The 26,219-nt window shown below is 46.5% G+C and overlaps 1 protein-coding gene and 1 pseudogene across 2 annotated transcripts in view; one reads left to right on the forward strand and one right to left on the reverse strand.

Moving 5' to 3' along the window:
* The window catches only part of ARHGAP12 (Rho GTPase activating protein 12), a 106,309-nt gene extending 103,092 nt beyond the window's left edge, over positions 1-3,217 (reverse strand). Inside the window, exon 1 of one of the 2 annotated variants that reach the window (XM_040988081.1) lies at positions 3,074-3,217. The gene's annotated coding sequence lies outside the window, so the exon portion shown is untranslated. The remainder of the gene's footprint in view (positions 1-3,073) is intronic. The other variant, XM_040988083.1, reaches the window with a different exon arrangement.
* Positions 3,218-3,655: 438 nt separating this feature from the next.
* On the forward strand, positions 3,656-24,638 carry LOC121161593 (annotated as a pseudogene).
* The last annotated feature ends 1,581 nt before the right edge of the window (positions 24,639-26,219 follow it).

The raw sequence follows: 26,219 nt of genomic DNA on the forward strand, positions 1-26,219 counted from the left end.
TCAGCAGTATCACCATTTGGCAGTACCACTCAAATTAAAAGCTAATAAAGAGCAAAACAAAACTGCAGGATGCTCATTAAGTCTCAGCAATCAAGGAGATAAGAGAAGGACCAAATTGCACGTGGCAACACCACCCACAGGTAAGGTTCTGGGTCAGTCACAACAGAACCCAAGGAGAAGCAAAGCCTCAGGCCCTCTGAAGAGGAAAATCTGGAACAAAGGAACTGAGGTACCCTGATGCTCTACAGCACAGCGACATTCACACATTCACACATCCGACCTATCGAGAGGGCCCTGTGTGTGCCAGCGACTGACGCTGTTCAATACAAAATAGGACACAGGTTTCATTTCCCTTTTCTTTCCCATTATCTATGGTAAAACTGGACTGACCACCTTATCAAGTAAATAAAACACTCGTTCTACTACTTAATGACTTTACAGGTCACCACCAGTCATTATTTTATGAGTCCATTTAAAATCTTAGATTCTATTGTTGTCGGCAATGGCTCCTGAAGAACTTAAAAGTACTCAAATGTGAAAAGCTCACTTTTTTTTTAAACTTTTAATTGGAAAGGCATATATACAGAGAGTAGGAGATACAGAAAGATCTTCCATGCATTGGTTCACTCCCCAAGTGGCAGCAACAACCACAGCTGAGCTGATTCAAAGCCAGGAGCTGCTTCCGGGTCTCCCACCTGGGTGCAGGGTCTCAAAGCTTTGGGTTGTCCTCGACTGCTTTCCCAGGCCACAAGCAGGGAGCTGAATGGGCTGATGCAAGACGAGGACTTCAGCCCCTAAGCTACTGCACTGGGCCCACTTTCAATCAACCTAGGGAAACTGGCCAGGAGCAGGGCAAGCTGGCCAGGAGCAGGGCAAGCCTTTGGCCTACAAAGACACCCTGGTACCAACGCCCCTCTCCCAACGCCTGGTCAGGCTGCAGACTCCAACTTCCTGCCAGAGCCGAAAGACAGTGCTAAGGCTAAAGCAGCTGGGTTCCTGCCACTCACTTGGGAGACAGAGTGCGCTCCCAGCTCCCAGGTTCACATGCCCAGCCCCGCAAGCATCGGAGGAGCCGAGGGGGGGGGGGACACGGACTCTGTTTCTCTGCCTCCTCAACCCGCACCAAAAAAAAAGCACTGAGCAGACACTGCTAATTAGTGAAAGGCAAGCTGAGTTAGGTGTGAGCAACATGCCACTTTTCTGCAGCATCCAGGTATTTCCGTTAGCGCCCCACAGCTTGCAGTAGTAAGTAGAAAAGAAAAAAATACAAAAGACTGCTGATGGTCTCCAGTCAAAGGAATCTTATGCAGCTGGCCTTACTGCGGGCAACTGTCTCCAGCTCCAACCATAACAGAATTTAAAGAGAAGCCTGTCAATAAATTCTCAGCATCTCACAAAGAGTGTTAAAACTCTGTGCACATTATGAAACGACAGATTTCAGGAATGTTTGGCCACAACCTTACTTTCCATTCCACTTTTCCAAGAACGCCCCGCAGCACCCTGCTAAACAAGGTGTGAATAACACGCAGCCTATTACATCACACTGTCTTGTATTTATTTTTGCCCACAGAAAAAACACATCCAGAGCAGAGGCGCAACATGCAACTGTCGTTAGCACAAACAAGCACCTTGCCCAGCCTGGACCATCGTTCGCACAAACAAGCACCTTGCCCAGCCTGGCCAGCTCTTGGCGCCGCGTGGCCCACCCACACTCAAACCATTCCTCCCCGCATTGCTAGCCTGGAGACCCCCGTCCTGGGCTCCCGACCCCAGAAAAAAAAAATGATTTCTGAAGCGATTTTACGACAAAGAGAAAAAATAATTACTGCACCGGTGGTCAGACTCTGAAACCAAGCACAGAAAGGGAGATCTACTGGTTAACACACGGTCTCCTCCTCCGACTTCAGGTAGGGAAAAGGAGCTCGAAGCAAATAAATACAGCTCCAGGCCACCACGCCCCAACTCCGAAGGCGGAAAGAGGCGTGGCTGGGGGCTAGAAACTCTTTAACAACCTCCTTGTCACACTTGGAAGCCTTCCAAGGTTTCACCTCTGGCCGTCGGGCTGCCGAAGCCGCGGGCAGAAGCCCTGAGCGACTCCTCCGCCTTCCAGGCGCCCGCCTGCACTTTTCCGCCCTTGAGGAATGCGTGGCCAATAATCAATGCCACCGACTTCCGCGTGTCCCCACCAGCCAGAACCCAATAACCACAAACCCCAGCGCCGGGACTCGAGGGCGCAAGCTTCCCCGTGAAATGCCATGGACACCTCTCCCGTAAGGTTCCACATTTGTAAATATTTTGCGCATCAGCCTCGGCCTGCCTCCACCCCTACGCAGGCACTGACAACAGCTGAGAGCCCGCTCGCCTCCCACACCTGAGGGGCCAAGCCTTTTGACCTCGCCCGTGGGGCGTGGGGCCTTTCCTTCCGCTAGAAGGCGTGCGCTCCTGCTCACTTAGGGACAGGGCGCGTCCCCCAGGGTCACAACCAGCGGGGGTGCAGGGAGGACAGGAAGAGGTCGCGGGGGTCAGGATCGGGTGGGCTGTTGTGGTGGTTCTGGAGGACTTGGGATGCAAGCGGAGACAGGTGCCTCTCAAGGGCGCCGACCTCCGAGGGCGGCCCCAGGTGAGGGGGAACCCACGCGGCGCGCGCGCGGCGGGGACTGCGCTGTGCAGGGGAGGCGAGGAGGGCGGCCCCGGGCCGGCCTCTCTCACACACACACAAGCACTTGGCGCGCACCCGGGCACCCTCCTCCCTCCCTCTCTCTCTTTCTCTCTCTCTCTCCTCTCTCTCCCGGGGAGGCGGGGCGCCAGGCGCTGCCCGCACACAGGAAGTCAGGGCACCCAGGCAGGGGCAAAAGAGACTCCACTTGGGGCCATTTAAACCCCGCCGCCCACGTCAGCCGAGGGGATCGGCAGGTCTCTTCCCCACCCTCAGCACTCCCGGTGCCCGGCCTCCCTCCGAGCCCTCGACCCCTTCCAACCCGCGGCCAGGAGGGCGGACACAGTCCCCTCCAGCCCCCCGGGTGCGCCTTTGTGCGACGCCCCGCCACCCTGCTCTCCCTCCGCGCCGCCTCACCGAGCACTCGGCGCCTCCCGGCTCGGCGGGCAGCTCTCTCTTCACGCGGCCCCGCGTCTGCGGGGACCCCGACACCCAGCCTCGGTCAGCGCTCCCTGAGCCGCGGAGGTGGCCGCGGCCGGCGCGTCCCCGCCAGGCTGGTCTCCGAGGGAGGGTAAGTTCCAGGGCACGTCGGAGCGCGCCGGCGCGCGGGCAGGGGCGGGGCCGCGGCTCACGTGATCGGCGGGGGCGGGGCGGGGCTCACTCACGTGACGGCCCCGGGCGGGCGCGCGGGCCTGCGGACCCCGGAGAGACCGGTGCCGGGGGGCGAGGGTGGGGGTCCGCCGAGTCATTGTCTAAAGGCAGCCGGGCTGGGGGACGTTGGAAGTCGCGGGCGCAGCAGGGAGGTGGAGGGAAGGATTGTTGCGTTTGTGTTTGAGATCCCATGTTAGAGAGCGTCCCCCTGGAAGAGGCACCGGGAGTGGACTTGGCGGCTGCCATTGTCGCCGCACCCCGTCAGGGCCTGGCCTCCCCTCATGCCTCGAGCTCTCGGACCCGCTGTGGAGAACAGGGATGGGGGCTTCAGGCACCACCCATTCGTTAATGGCTGATTCCTGCTGGTGCCTAGTCCGGTACCAGGGTGAAAGGTTAGGAGTAACAGAGAAACAGGGTAAGGTGGCCGAGCCAAGAGTTTCGTTATGCTTGAAGACACCGCAGAGTTTGGCTTCTGCAAGGCGAACTCCCAAGTGTTCTTTTTAATGGATGCAGAGTCCCCCTCGGGATAGTGGCTAGACTTCCGACAGCTGGTATCCCTAGCCTGCTTATGAAACTGAATCTTAAGGAGTTTTCAGATTGCATCCTTTCTGAAAGATGTTTCCAATGCAAATGTCAAAAAGGAAGCCCTGGGCTGGCTAGACTCTCTTAGCACCTGCTACTCTGTTCCTTAACGCCCACCTTCTCTGCCTCCCTCCTGTCTAAATGCGATCTCCTTTGCATTCTTTTTTTTTTTTTTCAGCTTGCACTGTATTTCCACTGTGTGCAACTGAAACTGTTCTCCACAGAAACCCTGGGCGATCTCTTTCTAAAGCCAAAACAAGGACACACTGCATTAAAAAAGGAAGCCGTGCCCTGATAGGAATGTGCTGATAGCATTATCTTCCTTTTTCCCCAAACCTGAAATGGGCACCCTTGGTTTTAGCAATAAATAGAACCAAACAGTGTGCATACACTAGCTGATCTGACTGTAACTCCATTTCCTATTGCACAACCTAATCTCAGATGATACCACAATGCCCACAGTATGCTGATCACTACCGACAGCAGATGGAGTCAGATAAAAAGAGCTCTCTCCATAGTGTCTTGTTTTCAAAGGGCCTGCTGGAGAGCTATGAAATCATATGCGAGGCTGCCTCTAGTTAACTTTTAAATAGCACTTGTAGCATATGTCTGGCGCTTGGGCTCAGGAACTCAACAGATCATTTTCAGGATTTTGACATTTAAACTTCCAAAAGCAGCGGAGTTCCAAAATGCAGAACTCCTTGGTGTAAGCGCCACGCACCATCCCCATGCTGAACCTGACTTATGCAGCTGTCCTGAGTGCCTGGAGCCACTTGGCATACATTAGCTGCAAAAGAAATTCCTACCCAATGTATATTTGAGTGAAAATTGACCCTGCAAGTGACCAGAAGAACTTGTCCCACTTTCTAATTCTTTAATAGGTAACCTACTTTACATTGTGCATTTCTAAATGAAAAAGCATCAAAAAATGATGTCTGGCATCGTTGCTTTGGCTACGCTATTAGAGAAACAGAAATTTGGCAGGATCTATAAAAATTACAAATGCATATGTAGTCAGAGCTTCCAATTTCACTTCTAGGGATTTATCAATTAGATGTCTCTCTAGGCATAAAAAATGACGGAGGCATTGCTTATAGTATTTTTAAGAAGAGGAAAAGTTGCGAGCAATCTCAATAGCCAGGACACTAATTAAATTATGACACATCTGCATATTTGAACATATGCATCTGCTAACCAAAAGAAAAAAATGAGAAAATTCCTTCGTGAGTTGTTTTTTTTTTTAAGATTTATATAGTTTAAAGGCAAAAACAGAGAGATCTTCCATCCACTGGCTCATTCCCCAGGTGTGATCAGTGACTGGGGCCCATCCAAGCGAAAGCCAGCAATCAGGAACTCCATGCGGGTTTTATACTTGTGTAGCAGGGCCCAAGTCTTTCGGTCATCTTCCACTGCCTTCCTGGGTGCCCTAGTAGAGAGCTGGATCAGAGGCCAGGCAGCTGGTTCTCCAGAAAGCACTCATATGGTCTGCTTTGTTTGAGTTCTGACTGCTCTGCCTACGGTCCAGTTTGCTGCTAATATGGCCTGGATACTTGGGTACCTGTCACCCTGGGGGAGACCTGGATGAGACCTTCAGCTTGGCCTAGCCCTGGCTGTTGTGGGCGTTTAAAGAAGTGAAACAGCAGGTGAAAGAGCTCTTTTTTTCTCTCTGTCAACTGTCTTTCAAGTAAAAAGAAATAACTCTGTGTGTGTGTGTGTGTGTGTGTGTGTGTGTGTGTGTGTGTGTGTGTGTTTTAAGTTAAAAACAGAATTCCACGGACCATTTCTCTGTCTTCTTACTGAGGTCAAGAAAACCTGTATTGTGGCAAAAACACTAAAGGCATGTGTTTCTGTGTATATTTGTTGAATTGCCTACTTCATAGTGTCATCTGCCTCTTACTTTCATGGTTTACACAAATGTCCTATAATGATTTTGCTAATCTATTTCAGTATTCTGCCATGTTTATTTATTGATTGAATTTCCGGAAGTCTCCATGAGAATTAAGATCATGATTACAGTAGCAGTCAAATTTATGTAACATCATCTCTTTTAGGATTTTAAAAACTTGTTAGTGTTTGTATGAATTCTCAGTTTTCACCATGTAAATTTATGATCAGTTTTGTAACTTACATAGCAATTACTGTATACACATGAAAGAAGTAGTCCTAAAGGGCTAATGCATAAATTAGCAAGTGGTGTATCCTTCCAAAATTGTATAACACAGATATAAGAAAATCGGTAATTGGCCTTTTTTTTAAGATTTATTTATTTTGGGGCCCGGAGTGATAGCATAGCAGTTAAGGTTCTCACCTTGAGTGCGCCAGGATCTCATATGGGTACCAGTTTTAATCCTGGCGGCTCCACTTCCCATCCAGCTCCCTGCCTGTGGCCTGGGAAGGCAGTCAAGGACGGTCCAAAGCTTTGGGACCCTGCACCTATGTGGGAGACCTGGAGAGGCTCCTGGCTTTGGATTGGCTCAGCTCCTGCCGGTGTGGCAACTTGGGGAGTGAACCATCTTTCTCTCTGTCTCTCCTCCTCTCTGTATATCTGCCTTTCCAATAAAATAATAAATAAATCTTTTTTTTTAAAAAAAAAAAAGGCCTGTCTTTTTAAAAAATTATTTTTTTAAAAAAAAGGATTTATTTATTACTTTATTGGAAAGGCAGATATGGAGAGGATAGACAGAAAGATCTTCCATCTGCTAGTTCACCCTCCAAATGGCTGCAACAACCAGAGCTAAGCCAATCAGATTCTAGAGGCCAGGAGCTTGTGCTTGAAGGTGGAGGATTAACCAGTTGAGCCACTGTGCTGGCCCTTAGTAATTGAACTCTTACCTGAAACTAGGTAAGAAGTCAGCCATTCAGAAGAAACCAGTCAGAGCATTTGTTGTGATTACATCTTTCACATCAAATACCCACTCATTTTAATTCCACATGTAACTCAGATTTAGTACTATAGAAGTAACCTCTAAAGTAATAAAAATCAAAGTAAAAGTAATAATCCATTACTTAAACCTATTTACACTGCATGAAAACAAAACAAAAAAACAGTTCACTGTCACAATTAGGCGGTAAATATGACAATGTTTCTATGTGAAACCACTAAAATGGAAATGATACTTTTAACTTCAAAAATAAAGGTGTTTCACTAGCATCGGGGGCAAGAATCTCTGTTTTCAACACTTGCAGTCAACATTGCAATGCAGGTTCTAGCAGGTATGTGGCAATAAGGAAGTTTGCAGAGGAAACTGGGGAGTGAGTGTGATTCCCGGCAGTAAATAGCAACATGCAAGCCAATCATTGAAATCCACATGGTGACTCTGTGAGTGGGGGAGAAATTGATGAGATCCTGTGGTATCAGCCTGTTGCTATCAGGCCACAGCTTCCTCTTGGCAGCCTGTGCCAGTTTGGGTATTAGAAAGCCATCACAAGCAGCTTTTATGGGAAGAGATGTCAGAGGCACACAACTAAAATAGCCGCAGAAGCAGAAGTTGGCCTGTGCTGGGTGGTTTGTAAAAGAAGTTCTGTGAGATTTTTCAACTCTTAACAAGAAGGTGATTTGTTTTCAAAGGAATGGATCTCCACAGAACAATGGAGGTAGGAGGCAAATACACACCTCTGTCCTTATTTGGTCCACTAGAAGCCAACCTTGATTGATGCCAAGATTAGAATCAGGAAGTTAGGGCAGTGAAGGAAGCCATGGCAGTGAAGAAATGAGACAGCCATTGTAAAGGGAGCATCCCAAAGCTACAGAGGGCAACTGGAGTTGAATCGCACTAGGGAAATTCTGGGAGCAGAGGGACAATAACCCCTCGCGTACTTTCAAATGAAATATGGCAGCCCTAAACGCAAATGCAAACTTGATCATGGGATTTCAAAATATATGTGCAGGATGGAACTGACTGCCCTGCTTGTGTTGTTCCCAGGAATGCTGGGTGACTCTCCCCTAATTTTACAGGCACAGAGGCCTTACTTTTTCATGACCATTGTTTGCAGCGGATATACTGCCCATGACCATTACGACTGTATGTAGGATTGGTGTGTGCAATCAGCCTCTGCAAATTCCCTCTCTTCCATGCTCAGGAAGAAAGAATGATTTTTTTTTAATATGCTTTTATTTGAAAGGCAGAATTATAGAGAAAGACTGAGAGAGAGAGAGGAGGTCTTTCATCTCTGGTTCACTGCCCAAATGTCCTTAATGGTAGGAGCTGGACCAATCAGAAACTAGGAACCTGGAGCTTCCTCAGAGTCTCCCACGTAGGCACAGGGTCTTAACTTAAGAAGTACATAAGCAAAGAGCTGGATGGGAAGTGGTGCAACCAGAGCTTGAACCAATGCTCACGTGGGATGCTAGTACTGCAGGCTGAAGCTTAACCCAGACACTACAGCATTGGCCCCAAGAATGGTGTTTAAAACATTAAAATGCATAGACATCTTAGTGCTACAGAAAATAGAACCTGATTGTTTCTCACTGTCAACTCACTTGTGATCCTAACACTGCTGAACTCTCAGGTCTACTAGAAGTCAGATACAGTAAAGCAGATGATCCAAATCACTAAGGAACAAAAAAAGAAGGGAAGAAGTAGGAGTGGTCAGAAAGAATGGAGTTTACCCCAAAACTTTGCTTGTTCCAGAATCCTGATGAGGTCGATGTGCTGCTGGTTCCCACTGGCCCTGGTGCTATCCTCAGATGCACTATCCACCCTCCTCTGCCCTGTACTTTGCCAGCTAATCCCTGGGGAATGCATTAACCAGGCTCCCTCATGCTGTGGTATTAGACATGAGACCCAGGGTGGAAAAACAGAAAGGTCAGGGCATTTTGTCACCTCCACAGCTGCTTTGCATGTCCAGGAGTATCTGCTCACCTCCACAAACACCGTTCCTTGGAACAGCTGCTCTGTCATAGTTTCTGGTCCCTCCAGGGCCTGTGACATTGACCCCTGAAGGCCAAGGGCTAGATTGGCTCCATGCTGTCCTGGTCTCTGGTTCCCTCAAGTCTGCCCAGCTACTGTGAATAATTCCACCCTCATCTTGTGTTAAACTCACTGGAGTAGACTTTCTCCTGATAAGACCTTGGTGCATACACTTTGTTCAATGTTTTCCTAACAGGTCTTTGGTAAGTGTGCATTGGAAATGAAGATTCCGAGGATTCTCTCTGCATAAAAACAGAGCAAGCATCTTCAGACCAAATGAAAAAAAAAAAAAAAAAGACAAATGCACTGTATTTAAAAATAAAACAACAACTCCGTTGCAAATAAGTAAGTTTTGAAAAGGCAGCAGCAGAGGCTCAAGCCAAGCCCAGTTTGAAGTAGTTACTAAAGACATTTCAATGATCCTGTGTTTTAGAATGTTCACCAGCACTGCTCGGGCCTTAGGGAAATCCTCTTGTAAGACATCATAAGTCTCCCCCCCAAAAAATCCAGATTTGCTAGAAATATCTTCAGTGGTTGGTTGAAATCCCTGGAAAAGAGGATCGGCAAAGACCAGGCATCTTCCTGTCTTGGGCAGATCCTCACATGTTGCAGCTGGCATGCACCCCAGGCAAGCATAAAATATGTAAAGCCAGCCCCTCTGACCACCACAAGGTGCTGGCTCATCCTGAAGACATTTCAGTGTATTTCCTCAAATTCCAACTTCTTAAAAAATGTATTACGGCTTTTAATTTCACCTTTGATATCACTCATTTTGATTTCTAAAAACATAGCCAAGTTTCACCATATGTCATTCATTGGCTAAAAAGCAAAAATTCACATAAAGAGATGAGTGCTATCTAAATATGATAACCTAGATAGTTAAGACCAAAAAAGACTTGAGATCAGCTTTACAGAGTTCTGGAAGAACTTTTCATCATTAAGATGACTTAAGATTTTGGAAATATGGAAAAAAAAAAGTTTCCACTTTCAGGAAGCACTACTACATCTGTTGATATGATTATGACAGTATTGCGATAGTTGTCATGGCAACCATAATGGCAAGCAGCATTAGTGACTTAGAACACCCAGGCAGCCCAGGAAGTAGGGAGAAGTGATTCAGCCGGTGGCACACGCCTGTCCTGGTGAGTCAGGAAAATACCAATGCTCTCACTCAGTCTTGCTAAGGGCACCGCTCTATGTAGTATAAAGGGCAGCCACCAAGCCATCTGTGAGGGTCCCCAAAGAGCCAGGCATAGGCTTCACTCAGTGTCTTGTCAATTTACTTCTGCAATTTTTAGGCTCCGTTTTCACTTTGTGACAAACGTGGAGCTGTTCTTTCTCTTCCTTCGTTCTTTCAAACACATAACAACACAGTCTCCACTCTGATCTTTGGGGTGTAAGGACAGGGAGAAACATTGAATGGTTCTTTATCTTGCCTAGCAGGTGTTATCTGAAAGTTAGGCTGAAAGTCCTGAAAGTTAGAAGAAAGTCCTGCTGGGTGGCTTTAGCACTTAGAACACAACCCTGGTGCATGCTCTGTTTCTCACGCAGCCCTCTGCTAATGTACCTGTCAAAGCAGGAAGCAACAGTCCAAGTGCTGGGGTCAGTGTCACCCATGGGAGTCCCAGATAGAGTTACAGGCACTTGGCTTTAGCCTGGGCCTGCCCTGGCCATTTCAGCCATCTAAGAATAAATCAGCAGGTGGAGGATTGTTCTCTCTCTCCATTTCTGTTTCTGTAACCCCGTCTTTGAAATAAATTAATAAGTCTTAAAAGAAAACAGTTAATAAGACCTCATTTTTACTAACATCTTCAAACCTAAAGACTTCTATGGGTAAGTTTTGGAAATACATGGAATACAAATGAAACACAACAGTAACACACTATGTACAATTAACTAAACCTCAAAGGTAAGCTACTGTGAGTTAGTCATACCAATTTTGCATCCTGTAACTACCTTATTTGCAATTTTACTCTAGTAAGATTCTGCAGGACTATACAATTTCACACTTAATTTTTATTATTTTTCCTTTTTTAGAAAAAATTACTTTTACTTATTTCAACAACACAGCAGAGACAGAGCACCAGCTGGCATTTGCTGAGAGCTCACTCTCCCAAAATCTGCCACAGTGCACACAGGACAGGCAGAAGCCAGGAGCCAGGGACTCCTACCTGTGCTCCCACCAACGTGGCAGGAGTGCTCTACCAGCTGCCACCCAGAGCATACAGGAGCAGGAAGATGGACTCTGACGGGGGTCCTAGACTCATCCCTGACACTGGCTGTAACTGAAGCTCAGGGTGTGTGGCTGAGAGCACCAGAAGGCCAGTCCCTGTATATTTCATACTGTCACACACTCACACAGTCTAGTATATTTGAGGGTTTTTCCACGCTTGATGGGAGCTGCATCTGGCACCAGTGAAAAGGGGCCAAGACAGCTGAAGGGCTAGTAGACTTCAGAGAGGGTAGGGTAGAGGCCCAAATCCAAGTTCCAGATGCTTCCAGGCAACAGTTTGTTGCTAACCAATGCCCATAGTGAGCTGTCTGTATAAAGGCCCAGCACAGGTTGGTGTGGTGACACTTTGTGAGACTGTCTGACTGAGCTGGACTCTCTGAATGCTCCAGACCAGTTCAGTGATCCACAGCCATGTCCTCCGGGATCCGTGACCTAGGCGCCAGGCTAGACTGCTTCCTGAATAAGCAAAGGACATTGGTAGCTTTTATTCATATATACCAAAAGGTGTGCAAAGGAAGGATGTCGAAAGATGTCAAGATGTTATGCTGACACGTCTCTCCACAGATCTGGGAGCATGCTATCAGGCATGGGAGCTGCTCAACAACCAGCAAACTGCTAATCAACATGCATTACCAAACACTGAACTGGATGAAATCAAAATAGAATCCGGAACAGTTACAGAGATGACAAAACAAAAAGCAGAAAGCTTGAAAAGGAAGTAATCTGGCACCTGCAAACCCCGGGGCGGTTTTCCACCAAAGATCTCAGAGCGCCTAAGGCTCTACCAGAGTCCTCCAACAACCTGATCTTTCCTGAGGAAAGAAAACCTGTGGCCTGGAGTGAGCCTCCTCAGTTTCTCCTACAAGAGAATGAAAAGCTAAAAACATCACTCCCTTCTTTTTTCCTGTTCCGAAGATTGTTGTTGTTTAATTTGAAAGGCAGTTGTACTGGCAGAGTAGGAGACATAGATATCTTACATCCGCTGGTTCACTCCCCAAATGACCACAACAGCCAGAGCTGGGTTAGTCTGAAGCCAGGGTCTGGAGTTTCCTCCACGTCTCCAACACAGGTGCAGAAGTCCAACCAAGGACCTGAACTACCCTCTGTTGCTTTTCCAGGTGCAGCAACGAAGAACTGATTCGAAGTGGAGCTGCTGTGACTCAAAAAGGCTCCCATAGGACAATAGCAGTGCCAAACGGGCGGCTTAACCTGCTAGACTATAACATTGGTGCCTTAAATAAATATTTTATATAATACATTTGTGTGTAACATATAGAGCAAGGAGTCCACAGCTATGGCTCAACTCCAAGGCTCCTCAAGGAAGGAAAGGTAGTAATTTTTTTTTTAATCACTGTAGCCACCCTGAAAGGTAGTAAATTTTTTAAAGATTGATTCTAATTTGAAACGAAAAGTTACAATAGAGAGGGAAGGAGAGACAAAGTAAGATCCTTCCATCCACTGGTTCACTTTCCAAATGGCTGCAATTGTTGGAGCTGAGCTAATTGGAAGAAAGAAGGCGGCAACTTCTTCATGGTCTCCCACATAGCTATAGAATCCCAAGGCTTTCAGCCATCCTCTGCTGCTTCCCAGGCTATCAGCCGGAAGCTGGGTTGCAAGTGCGGAAGTTGGGAAACCAAGTGGCACTTCTATGGGAGGCCCGCATATCAGGATGAGGCTTAGTCTACAATAATACAGCCCAAACCACCTCCCCTGCTAGGGCTGCTGAAGGGTGAAGATTCATCACCATACAAGCTCCTATATTATTTTCTTTTTTAAAAGGACTTCATTATTTATTTGAAAGAGTTAGAGACAGAGAAATCATATCATCCGGCTGGCTGCAACAGCCAGAGCTGGACCAGGCCAAAGCCAGGAGGTTCTTTAAGGCCTTTCACGTGGGTCTCAGGCGTCCAAGCACTTGGGCCAACTTCTGCGGCTTTACCCAAGCCATTAGCAGGTACAACTGGGTCACAAGTAGAGCAGCTGGGTTTCAAACCATCACCTATATGGGGATGCCAGTGTTGCAGTAGGCAGTTTTACCCACTGTGCCACAATGCTGGCCCCCCATTTGAACCTTATTACAATATTTACAAACCATACAAAATTATCAACTTATACAGTAACCTGCTTGGGCAGGCATGGTGACATGGCCAGTTAAGCTTCAGGCTATAACACCATTATCATATATGAGTTCCATTTCAAGTACTGGATACTCTTACTCCACTTCCAACCCTTCTCCCTGGAAAGACAGAGGAAGATGGTCCAAACCCTTGGGCCGCATGGTAGAAGTGGAAGAGTCTCCTGGCTTCTGGCCTCAAACTGGCCCGGCTTTGGCTGTTCTGGCAACTTGGGGAGTGAACCAGCAGATAGAACATTTCTCTCTCTCTCTCTCTCTTATTCTAATTCTGCGTTTCAAATAAGATAAGAGAGAGAAAGAGAGAGCAAGAGAGAGAACCAGCACTGTAGCATAACAGGTAAAGCCACTACTTATGACATTCCACATGGGGAGAGGTTCGTGTTGCAGCTGCTCTACTTCCAATTCAGCTTCTTGTTAATGACACGGGTAAAGTAGTGGAAGGTCATCCAAATTCTTGGAGTCCTTCCACCTATGTGGGAGACCCGGAAGATGTTCGTGAATCCTGAAACAGTCCTCACCATTACTGCCAACTGGCGAGTGACTCAGTGTATGAAAGTGTTGTCTCTACTCTCCCCTCGGCAACTCTTTCAAACTGATTTTATTTGTTTTAAATTAAAAAGTTGGACTAGGGGCCCAGCACAGTTAGCCTAGTGGCTAAAGTCCTCTCCTTGCATGTGCCAGGATCCCAGGCTCCCTGCCTGTGAACTGGGAAAGCAGTCAAGGATGGCCCATAGCCTTGGGGCCCTGCAACCACGTAGGAGACCCTGAAGAAGCTCCTGTTTCCTGGTTTTGAATGGGCTCAGTTCTGGCCATTGCAGCCACTTAGGGAATGAATCGGTGGATGGAAGATCTTCCTCTCTCCTTCTCTCTGCAAATCAGCCTTTCCAATAAATTAAAAAAAAAAAAGCTGGATTAGATAAAGGAACAGAGCCATTCGACACCAACAACATGAATTTTTATTGCCTTTAGTACAGCAGAGACAAATCACTTATCACTTATCTTTCTTGCTTTACCTGTATTTCCCCTTCACCTTGTGGTTTAAATGCCAAGTATGGGATAAGCTAATAAGGGGAAGAGCTCTCAAGGCCTCTCCCTGGGCAGTGCTTGTTGGCTTGCTCTGCAAAGAGAGTTAACAAAGATTCCCCTTCCCCAGAGAGATGAACAAGACAGGGTACACAGTTCACAGAAAGAGGAAATGTGGTTCTTCAACAACCACAGAGAAAATGTCCCATCTCCATTATAATCCACAAAAACAATGATGGCTGGCCATGTCCCTAAGTGGTTAATGCTCCATAGACATCAGTGTGTAGCCTGGTTTCCTGCATATTGCAGCTATCTGTGTAGCAGATTTAGCTATGTTAAAATTGGCAATGAGGTGGGCCTTGTGGAATGGTGAGTTAAGCTGCTGGTTGCGACACCCACATACCAGACAGAATGCCTGGGTTCAAGGCCCAGTTCCTCTTCTGAGCCAGCTTTCTATTAATGTGCACCCTGGAAATTAGCAGAAGATGGTTCAATTGTTTGAGTCCCTGTCACCCACTTGGGAGACCCGGAAGAATTTCCCGACTTCAGGCTTCTGCTGGCCCAGCCCCAGCTATTGAGGCATTTGAGGAATGAACCAGCAGATGAAGGATGCGTGTGTGTGTGTATGTGTGTGTGTGTGTGTGTGTGTTTCCCTCTCCTCCTCTGAGTCACTCTTCTTTTCAATTAAATAAAAATAAATACACTTTAAGAAAAAAAAAAAAAGGGAAGAAGGAGTGGAGTCACAGCAGATAAAGCTACCACCTGCGATGCCAGCATCCTATGCAGACAATGTATTCCAGTCCCAGCTGCTCCACTTTCGATCTAACTCCCTGCTGATGTGCCTGGGAAAGAAGTGGAAGCTCAAATGCCTGGGCCCCTGCATCCCTGTGAGTGACTGGGATGAAGTTCCTGACTCCTGGCTTCAGGACCAGTCCACTTCCAGCATTGCAGCCATTTAGAGAATACACTAGTAGATGGAAAATTCTCTTTCTGTAACTCTGCCTTTTAAATAAAGCTTTTTTTAAAATCATGAAAAAGGAAACTTGGCAGTAATACAAATCAAAAAGCATTGCCATTTGTAATGTGATTTCACTCTTGGAAATACACGACAAACCACTCTAAACAATGGAAGTGTTTTGTATACACTGAACCACTCAGTGTATTGCTCTTGATACTAGTAAAAGAAGAAAGTAAACAAACATCTAATAATAGATGACAGTATGGCTTATCCTGCCAAAACATTGTGAAGTCATTAAAATTATGAAGTGATTCTAATCAAATAGGAAAATTTGCCTCTAATCATGGAAGATGACAAATCAGGTAATGAAACCCATAAAATGGGTGAGCACTGTGGCTCAGTGGGTGGGCTGCTACCTAGGGTACCCTCATCCCATGTCACAGAAGCTAGTTCAAATCCTGGATACTCTGTTGTTATCTAGCTCCCTGCCAATGTACCTGGAAGGCAGTAGAAAAAAATGATGACTCTAACACTTGGGTTTTGCAACCTGCATGGGAGATCCAGATGGTGTTCCTTGTTCCTCGCTTCAGCTTGACCAAACTCTGGCTTTTGCAGGCATTTGGGGGAGTCATCCAGCAGGCAGAAGCTTTCTCTGTCTTTCTATGTCTCTCTACCTCTCACCCATTGGTGAGTGTGAAGGCCAGAGTGGGGGTGCTGTCTAGTTTGGGCATGACAGCAGTGTCCCTCAGCACAAGTGTGGGCTGGGTCTGGGGTGCACTAGGCTGGGCTAGACTCTAGCACCCACTGGTGCTCATGAAAAACAGGGTGGGTGTAGGACCAGCTAGGCTAGGTCTCTGCCCCTTCTGAGCCTTGTTGAGCTTGTGTGGACCAGACTTGGCTGGGCTATAACACCAAACAAGAACCAGAATGTGTGAAGGCCAGGCAGGAAAGGCCACTGTTCCTGCTAGGACAGGAGATGGAATAAGTAGGGCTGGCCCGTGGACCCACCGGTGTGCGCGTGATCTGGCATTGGAAGAGGTTCTTTTGGAGGAGCTTGGGCAACACCTCTGTGGGGACACAGTCCCTGCAGGTGAGTGCAGAAATCACAATAGGGAGCAACCTGGACCAGGCCAGGATACAGTACCTACCAGCATATACTTGGTTCAGATCGAGGACAAACCAAGCTGAGCCAGTTCATATCACACACTGGTGAATCCAAGCACCAGAATGGGGTGTGAGTCAGGCCAGGATGGATCACAATATAAGCCAGTTCACATGAGGGCCAGGACTGGGGGCCAGATGAGCTGGGCTAGGCTTTAGCCCCCACCAGCATGAGCTGGAATTGGGAGTGGGCTGGGCCCAGCCAGGTCGCAACACCCACTAGCAAATGTCGAGGAGAGATGGGCCATGCCAGACTGGGCCACAGCACCCAAACAGCACACATGAGATGCAGAGGGGAGGGGGCGAAACTGGTAGGGAAGGGGTGGATGGTTCCCCTGCTGGACCACCACTCCAACTGGAGAGCATGTGTTGGGATTGGGGGCAGACTAGGCCAGGCAGGGCTACAACACCTGCTGACCTCATGTGGGCTGGATCAGGCTCAAACCAGGTTGAGTTGACTGTTCCTCCTGGTATGTGCATAAGTCAGAGTGAGTGTGGGTTGGATGGGCTTTGCCACAACAAAATTGGCAAAGAGCTGGCAGATGCTGGAACAGAGGACAAATTCTGTCAGGCTAAACAGAAAGATCACCTGGAGAATGCAAGATCCGGAAGTGGGAATGCGCTCAGTAGGGAAACAGTGGACACCTCTCTCTTGGATTGCCACTCTGACTGGTGAGCATGAGAACCAGAACTGGGGCAGGCATGGCTAGAGAGAATGACATCATCAGCATGTGTGTGGGCTGGATAGTGAGGCTGGTTGGGTTGAACTAGGCTTCAATGCCAATTGACATGTATAAGAGCTGAAAGGGATATGAGACAGACTGGACCAGTCTGCTGTACATACTGGCAAGCATGAAAACCAGGGCAATGGGCAGGCCTGGTGGGGGTTAGTGTAGATCACTTCTACTAGGCTACAGCTCCCACTAGTGTATGTCAAAGCCAAGTGTGTAGTGGGTAGGATTGGGCTGGACTGCAACACCCAATGGTTCATATAAAAGACAGGGCTGGAGACAGAACTGACCCAGCAATTGCAGCTACCAGCATGTGCATAAAATGACTGGGGTGACAGACTGTGCCGAACCCTGTATTGACAAGCACACACAAGAATCAAGTCTGGGATCACCTCAGACAAATTTTCTATGGGCATTCCCCCAACTGAATTGCTGGACTCAACTCATAACCCCAACCATGAGACAATTGCAGGTTCCATGGTCTGACCATGGAGTGTATGTATCTGAGCTGGGCCTCCTCAGTGGCTCAGATGGCGTAGTGGACAGCATATCTAGGTACACATGAAGGATATGACAGTCCATTGGAGTCTGCAGAGGACACCTTGTACCACAACAGAGGACAGAACAAATCAACTACCCCAGCCAAGTGTTGGCAGTGAATATCTGGGGCAAACAGAGACTCTAAGGTGGATTAAGTCAGCCAGTGGATTCTGGAGAGATTTCATCGTGCTTGGAGCGGTGAGATTGGCAATAATCTGTAACTGTTGAACTATCAAAACGTCATGAGCAGGACCCTCAGGGTATGCCCCGTGTCGGGGACCCTGGGTTGGTGTCCCGAGACTGTCCTCAATGTCCTCAATCCCAGGGTGCGGAGGAATTTGAGAGGCTGGGTGTGACTTCTCTACTTGTCTCTCCCCTTTCCCCCATATACAGGAAGGAAAAAAGAAAGAAAGAGAGAATGTGGAAATGGTAATCTCACCCACCTTCCTATAGCCCTTGACCCTAATCACCCTAATCAACTATGGAAAAATCATCAAAAATAAAAATAATAATTAAAAAAAAAAAAAGATGAATGGCATGGCTGACTCCTTTTGTGATGAATGCTATTCACTCCTATCCTGCCAGATTTTGCAATCCGTTATTTGCCCTGCTCTCCTGGGAGTTCCTCTTCTTTCCTCACAGGGCCACGCTGTGAGCTCCCAGCCCTGGGAGCTGCGTCCATTCTGTGGCTGATTTCCATCTGGTGGGAAAGCAGGGCTGACGACCAGATGGAAGCATTGAAGTCCTTTTCCTCAAGCGAAACGCACCTCCATGTGTCTCTGGTGCACTCCGGGGTTCTAAAGCATTCAGTGTTTTTCTGTTTCATGTAGCGAAATTGACAGTGAGCTCAGCCACTAAATCGGTTTATGGATTCTCAAAACCACACAAGAATAGAGCTTATGAAAAAGTAGGGCCCCATTTTTTTGTTTTGTTTTGGTTTTGTTTTTAGCAAATCTGTGATCATAAGACAAAAATGTCAAAACAGAGCTTTGCTTCTTCCTTTACCAGGCCAGAGTCAGGGGGAGGAGGAATAAAATATTAAGGTTTTCTTCTTCTAAATTCTATAATAGCACTCTTGTGTGACTGAGTCATTTTCAGGAGTGTGTGATCTTAAAAGCATATTTATTTATGCTCAAAATGGAGCACCATCTCTAAAGTGACAGGATGAATGGAAGTCCAAAATAATGAGGGGTTCCTCTTTGGCAAACTGCCATAAAGTTTACTCACGCTATTCCCAGTTCTTGAAAATCTGAAATAAACAAGAAAGCAGGCCTTGTGTGTTCCTGAAAAGTGTCAGTGTTCTAACAGATAAAAAGGCAGGCATTTTCTCATTCGGACTGCTGTAACAAAACATCCTGAGGCAGGTAGCTCATCAATCACAGAAGTGTGTTTCTAGCAGTTGCCGAGTCTGGGAAGTCGAAGCACAGGCTGCCTGCAGATCTACGTGCTGGTGAGGAGGGCCTACTGTCTGACTCGTGGGTATGAAGCAGAAGAAGCACTCAAGCTCCCTAGTGCCTGCTTTAGGAGGGCACCAGGATGATTCACAAGGACTCACCTTGGAGCATAGGCGTTCAGGGTGTGAATTTGGCTGGGAGTGAAAGACATTCAGAACATAGCAGAAATTTTTCCAGATGAAAAGGTAACAAGGAAACGTCATTTTCCAAGTAGGCCGAGTGAAGTTTGTTTGGATTGTGGATCTAGGAAAAGCCATAAAGAGCCATAAGAGATTTAAATACCTGCTGTCAGTTAGCTAATATTGTTATTCCAATATGCTATATCTGGTGAGGACTTTAGCCTAGCAGCTAAGATGCCAGTTAAGCTTTCCAAGTCCTACACTGAGTCCCGGCTATGGTTCCTAATTCTAGCTTCCTGCTTAATGCACTCTGAAAAGTTCCAGGCCCCAGACCAGACTCGTCCCAGTCAAGGACATTACAGGATTCGAGGGAGGGAAACAGGGCATTCTCTCTCTCTGTCTCTGTCTCTGTCTCTTTCTCTCTCTCTCTCTCTCTCTCTCTCTCTCTCTCTCTCTGTCTCTTTCTCTCCCCTCCACCCCCAATCTATCTACCCATCTCTCTGCCTCTCAAATGAATGAATACTTCCTTAGGGAGAATAAAGTTATTACAGCTATATAAGAGAATTCCCTTTTCTTGGGAGATGAAGAATGTATATTTAGGTATGAACTTTGTTTTCAATTGGTTGAAAGATAAAAGAAGTGAAATAAAGCATATAAGGCAAAAGTAATCACTGGGGAATGTAGACAAAGGGCTTGGGAATTTCAATGTTCTCATTTTGTCAATTTTACATAAGTGGCACATTTTTCAAATTCAAAAGCAGAGAGGAAAAGCAGCTGAAGGAAATGGTCTTTTGAAAACCATTCGAGAACTGGGTAATCTTTTGTCAGACCATAATACAAAATGTCACCAATGCACAATGGCTAATCGACTAAGTACATGAGTCACAGTACCCAAGATAGGCCTGTTTGCCTTGTTAGCAGATGTATGACTGCGAGCAGATCCATCAGTAGGATCAAAAGCATCAAATAGTTCCAGACATGATGGGACAGAAGGAACTGAATTTACTGTTTTACATCTTAAACAGGAACCTGATAAAAATACATGAAAAATGAGTTTCCAAAATCAATTGCACCAAAAAGTTCAAAATTCAAAATAAAAATTCAGAAAAAAAAAAGGAAAGAAATTTCCAGAAATTAGCTGATAGGATATTCAGAACTGTGTTCCTTATGAGAGGAAAAACTAATCAGATGAGGCTGACTATTTTCGCAGCTTAACCATGTGGGGTCTGGGCTCCTCACTTAGAGAGGCGAAAACCCACAGATAGGGTTGCCAGGATGGGAAACCTTTGTTCTACCAAGGGCCATTGGATATTAATAACATTCATGGACCATATGCCATTAGCAACTTAAAGATTAGCCTGCTGTAGATTCATAGTTTCAAGTCCTCCTGCAGCTGCCTCAGCAGAGCCAGCCCAAATGATTCTCAGGCTTTATATGGCATATGACATAGAAAGTTCCTACCCCTGGGAAGATAGGAGTTGAAAGCCATAGAGTTGGGTGCCTGCATTTGGCACAGCAGTTAAATAGCTCTTACGGATCCTACATCCTTTTTTGGAGTGCCTGATTGGAGTCCAAGCTACTCCATTACTGATCCAGCTTCCTGCTTACACATACCCTGAATGGTCAACAGATGATGGCTCAGCCCTTGGGTCCTTGCCGCACATGTGGAAGACCCAGGGTTTGAGTTTCCAGTTCTTGTTTTTCAGTCTGACCCAACCCATCTGGAGAGTGGACCAGCAGATGGAACATCTGTGTCCATTTCTGTCTGCCTTTCAGATACAATCACAGTTGAAGTGAAGGTCATGATCAGGTGTAGACAAGGTATAGAGAATAAAGAACAACACAGAAAGATTGATAGCGGATCAGTCTCCCTCCCTCCTGTCTTCCAGCGAATACGGATTAGCACGCGTTTGTGAGGCAGCCTCAAGAGAAGAGAAAAGAATAACCAGAGGTAAGAAGTAGAACCATCCTTGGAGACCACTCGGGGCCAGAATAGCTTGTGCTCCCACCAGCCGCAAGGAAAGAACTCACAGTCAAAGCAAGAGACCTGGAGAGCAGGGAAGGGGTTAGCAAAAATGTGGGGGTCAGGTGAGCCCCAGAGAAAGCTAATTTGGCCCAAACTTGCAAAGTTTGAAAGGCTTAAGTGATTCCCAAGTTACTTAATTGCATTTCAGGTAAAACTCATAAGATATTTCTGGAAACACAAAACAAAATCATCCAGTCCCAAGCACTGTAAAATTCATGAAATCTGGCCTCATAACAAACCCCAATGGGCAAAGAAGCAGGTAAATCCAACCCACAGCGAATCACAATTTTTGTAATTGATGGAAACAGCTCTAGAAAGGACATATTTTATAGAGTTATGGACAGAGACATTAAAATAATTTGTAGGGCCTGGCACCATGTCTCTATGGCTAAATCCTCACTTTGCAAGTGCCGGGATCCCATATGGGCACTGGTTCATGTCTTATCCAGCTTCCTGTTTGTGGCCTTGGAAAGCAGTAAAGGATGGTCCAAACCCCTGGGACCTCGCACCTACATAGCAGACCCAGAAGAAGATCCCAGCTCCTGGCTTCAGAGCAGCTCAGCTCCAGCAGTTGTGGCCACTTGGGGGTGTGAACCAGTGGATGAAGGATATTCTTCCGTGTCTCTTCTTCTCTCTCCATTAATCAGATCTGCTTTTAAAAAATAATAATTTGTATAAATTCAAGTAATCCATTTCTTTTAAAAATTTGTTTTTGTGTGTGGAAGTCAGTTACAGACAGAAAAGGAAAAACAAAGTATAATCTTCCATCTACTGCTCTAGTCCTCAGATGGCTGCAACAGCTTCAACCAGGTCTCACATGTGAGTGGCAGGGGTCAAGCACTTGGGCTGCCTTCTGCTACTTATCCCAGGCTGTTGGCAGGAAGCTGGATCAGACGTGGAGGGCCCGGCGCGGTGGCGCAAGTGGTTAAGGTCCTCGCCTTGCACGCCCGGGATCCCATATGGGCGCCAGTTCTATCCCGGCTGCCCCGCTTCCCTTCCAGCTTCCTGCCTGTGGCCCGGGAAAGCAGTCGAGGACAGCCCAAAGCTTTGGGACCCTGCACCCGCGTGGGAGACCTGGAAGAGGCTCCTGGCTTCGGATCGGCATAGTATCGGCCATTGCACTCACTTGGGGAGTGAATCATCGGACGGAAGATCTTCCTCTCTGTCTCTCCTCTCTGTATATCCACCTTTCCAATAAAAATAAATAAATAAAAATAAATCCTTAAAAGAAGTAGAGCCAGCCTGGATACTGGTTCCCAGGTGGTCTGTTTACCTACTATGCCATAACTCTACCCACAAGAGGTCTAATTCTTGACAACACTGTCCTTTTCCCATTGAACTGTCTTGGTCCTTTTGTGAACAGCTGACCATATAGCAGAGGGTTTACTTCTGGCCACTCTATTTCAGTTCATTAGTTCTGTATGTGAAAACAAACAACAACCACCACCCAGCTTGACTCGATCAAGAAGAGCAGGGTGGACTGGGTCTGGAATTTTGAGTTCACAGACTGCTAATGCCAGAGACCAAGGTTGAAATCTGGGGAGGGCAAAAATCTAAGATCAAGGTTGAGGCGTCCAGGCAAAGGTCACATTTGAACAATGATCCAAGGCCATAGAACCATGTGCTTTAAGGATACCCTTGAGACAGTTGCTTACTGACTTCTGTACTTTAGTCACATGGTTGCTTCCTGATCATCAAGCATTGGCTGGTTAACATCAATATGGGATGTAGCTATTAAAGTCTGTGCCACATCAAGTCCTGTAAGTTGCTTCCCCAGGCAGTTTAAAAAAAGGTTTACACAGCAAGTCTTATTGACTGATTTCCCTACCTTAGAGAAAGGGGGTGTCCCTCTGGCCACCTACTTTTATCGTCTTTATCTTGTGTCTATCTCATTTCTGACTTTCTCCAACCCTGTTCATACCTATGGTCACAGTAGCAATTTTGATATATTATTTTAATTCAATAAATGTAAGGGTTCTAACTTTTTCATTTTCAAGGTTATTCTGAGTGTTAAGTCATTTGAGTATCCACATGAAGTTTATGATGTTTTTATTATTTCAAGAGGAAAAAACAACACTGTTTGGATTTTGACAGGCATTGTGTTCGTCTGTAGTTTGGGTTATGTTGCTGTCTTAACAATATTAAGCGTTCCAATGCATGAATACAGAATGACTTTCTGTTTGTATCTTCAGTGTCTCCCAGCAGTGATTTGTAGTTCACAGCGTAGTAATCTTTGGCCTCCTTGTTGAGGTTTATTCCTGAGTGTCTTGTTCTTTGGGATTTCATCTTGAGTAGGATGGTGCCTTAATTTCCTTTCCAGATTACTTATTATTAACAGTGCAACAGACTTTTGTGCACCTTTGTATCCTGCGACTTTGCTGGATTTGTTTATTGATTTTAACAGGTTTTGGTTGTTTTGTTTTGGCTTTTGGTATGAATCCTTCAGGATTTCTACATACAAGATCAAAAGTACAGATAAATTTACCTTGTCTTATCTTTTTTTTTTTTTAAGGCTTATTTATTTTTCTTGGGAAGACAGATAACAGAAAGCAGAGACAGAGAGAAAGATCTTCCAAATGCTGGTTCACTCCCCAAGTGGCTGGGGAAAGCAGTGGAGGATAGTCCAAATGCCTGGGCCCTTGCACCTGTGTGGGAGACCTGGAAGAAGCTCCTGGGTTTGGATCACCTCAGTTCTGGCCGTTGTGGCCACTTGGGATCCAAACCCAGGAGCTTCTGCCAGGTCTCCCACACAGGTGCAAGGGCCCAGGCAATTGGACTATCCTCCACTGCTTTCCCCAGCACGTTAGCACAGAGCCGCATCGAGGGTGGAACAGCCATGACTCCAAACTAGCACATATCTGCATTATCACGTTGATAGTAAAAGCGATCAGGCTACCTTGAAGGCCTGAGAAGAACTGCAGCAAATCAGACCTAACTATTTCGTGCTCACGCTGGCGACAGGGATCAGAGGTCAGGGCGATCGTCTTGGGGACGGGAAGAGGAAGATGGCCATGGAATCATTCGGTTCCAGGAGGAAATTTTAAAGGAGCCAGAGAAGCCAATTGACCACGAAAAGACATGTCTGCTGATGCTGCTTCGCGTCTGCATCTCTGCCAACCGCCGCCACCACCGCATGGACAAATTCTCCCGTGGAAACGTGCTGTCCGGAGAACTGCAGACCCACACTTGAGTGGATGCGATTTTGAAAGAGTTGACTAGCTTAGTATAAGTGTGCCCAGATGCTAGAAAGAAGGGCACACATTTCAGTTTTACAATTGATTTTTACAGATATTAAAGGTCATAGAGTTAAGGAGATTGGCAGCACCACGTCTGGTGCAAAGGAACAAAAGACTCCATGACCCTGCAGTCACAGGCGTTCCAAACAGATTATTTGGACATAGCGATTACCCCTCCAATTGGACACCTCCGCTCCCCTAAAGGGCACACGAGACCATATTAAATGCAATTTACAATTTTTTTTCAGCTATGCAAAATAAACATACTCTTCCTCCCTCCTAATTATTGCCAGTAAGCCTTTAAACTCTGAACAAATTGTAATGCATCCGTTTAGAAGATTTGGATGTGCTATGGTATGAATATTAACAGTCCGTATGTTTCAATTCTTCGGTAAAATATACAGAAAAGTGCTCTTTAAAAAAATCAGACCTAGCTTACTCCCTGCAAGTGACACCTTGCCACAAGTACTTGCACTATCACAGCTGCCTCCCCGGGTGTACCTGAGCAGGAAGCTGGAACTGAAAGCAGCGTAAAGCCAGATGCTGTGATGTGGGCTGCTGGCATCCCAGAGTCTTCACCGCTGGGCTAAGCTCTCAGGTTTGTCCACTCCGGGCCTGCATGAAGAGGTCATTAGGCTTCAGGGTTCCTCCTGCAACACTTGACCCTCTGCAGTTTCAGCTGTCTGTCCGTGTGTCTGCTTGTCTTCAGTAGGGGGCAGGCATTTGTCTCATATCCTCACTTTCTGCCACCACTAAAAGGAATCCGTTATGTCGGTTCAGCTTTTTACTTCCTGCTGTGATGCAGCGACAACTCCTTAAGTACCAGGATGGAAGTTGAAAATCCTTCCTTTCTTCTTGCATGTCTATTGTAGCTATTTCTTTCATGGAAACCACGGGGATTACAAAAAAAAAAAAAAAAATCTTCACATTAAAACCAGGTTTAAAAAGATGACAATGTAACTTCAATCACTTACAAATGCCTACTTCTTTACATATCTCCACGCTCCCAAGTTCATATTGTTGATGTTAACCTCTCTTGGGGCATCCCATGTGGGCACTGGTTCACGTCCTGGCTGCTCAGCCTCTGGTACGGCTCTGCTTGTGGCCTAAAGCAGTGCAAGACGGCTCAGGTTCTTGGGCTCCCACACCCACATGGGAGACCCAGAGGAAGTTCCTGGCTCCTGGTTTCAAATCAGTTCAGCTCTGGCCATTGCTGCCATTTGGAGAGTGAACCAGTAGATGGGATATTTCTCCCTCTCCATAATTCTTTCAATAAACAAATCTTTTTTTTAATTATGATTTTGCTTTGTTTTGTCTTTTGAATGAAAGTTAACTCCTGCTTCAGAAAATTTACTTCATTGTTGGCAAGTAATAACATTGGGATATTGTCATCCAACTTCATGGTGGTAACATGAATTCATGACTTTTAATTCTAAGGAGTCCTTAAGAAAAAACTCAATATCTGTGCTTTGTCGTGGCTGTGGTGTCACAACCACATCGTGTGAGAACCACAGACTCTTAGGCCCATCCTCTTGTGCTCTGACACAAAATCTACCACAAATTAGCTACATGCCTCTCAGCAGCTCATGCATGTGCTCTTTCTGGCCCACAACTTCCCTTTTAAAATCAGCATAAGAAAGTGAACCCTTTTATTGGGTTGTCTGTGGGTTTAACCATTGCTTTGAACAGTGTGGTCCAACAGGTTAAGCTGCCACCTGCCGTGCCACCATCCCACCATCCCATAGAGCCGATTTGAGTTCTGGCTACTTTGCCTCTGATCCACTTACCTGCTAACAGCCCTGAGA

This window comes from Ochotona curzoniae, unplaced genomic scaffold (genome assembly GCF_017591425.1).
Source record: "Ochotona curzoniae isolate NIBS_2020 unplaced genomic scaffold, NIBS_Ocur_1.0 contig_4797, whole genome shotgun sequence".
Lineage (NCBI taxonomy): Eukaryota > Metazoa > Chordata > Mammalia > Lagomorpha > Ochotonidae > Ochotona > Ochotona curzoniae.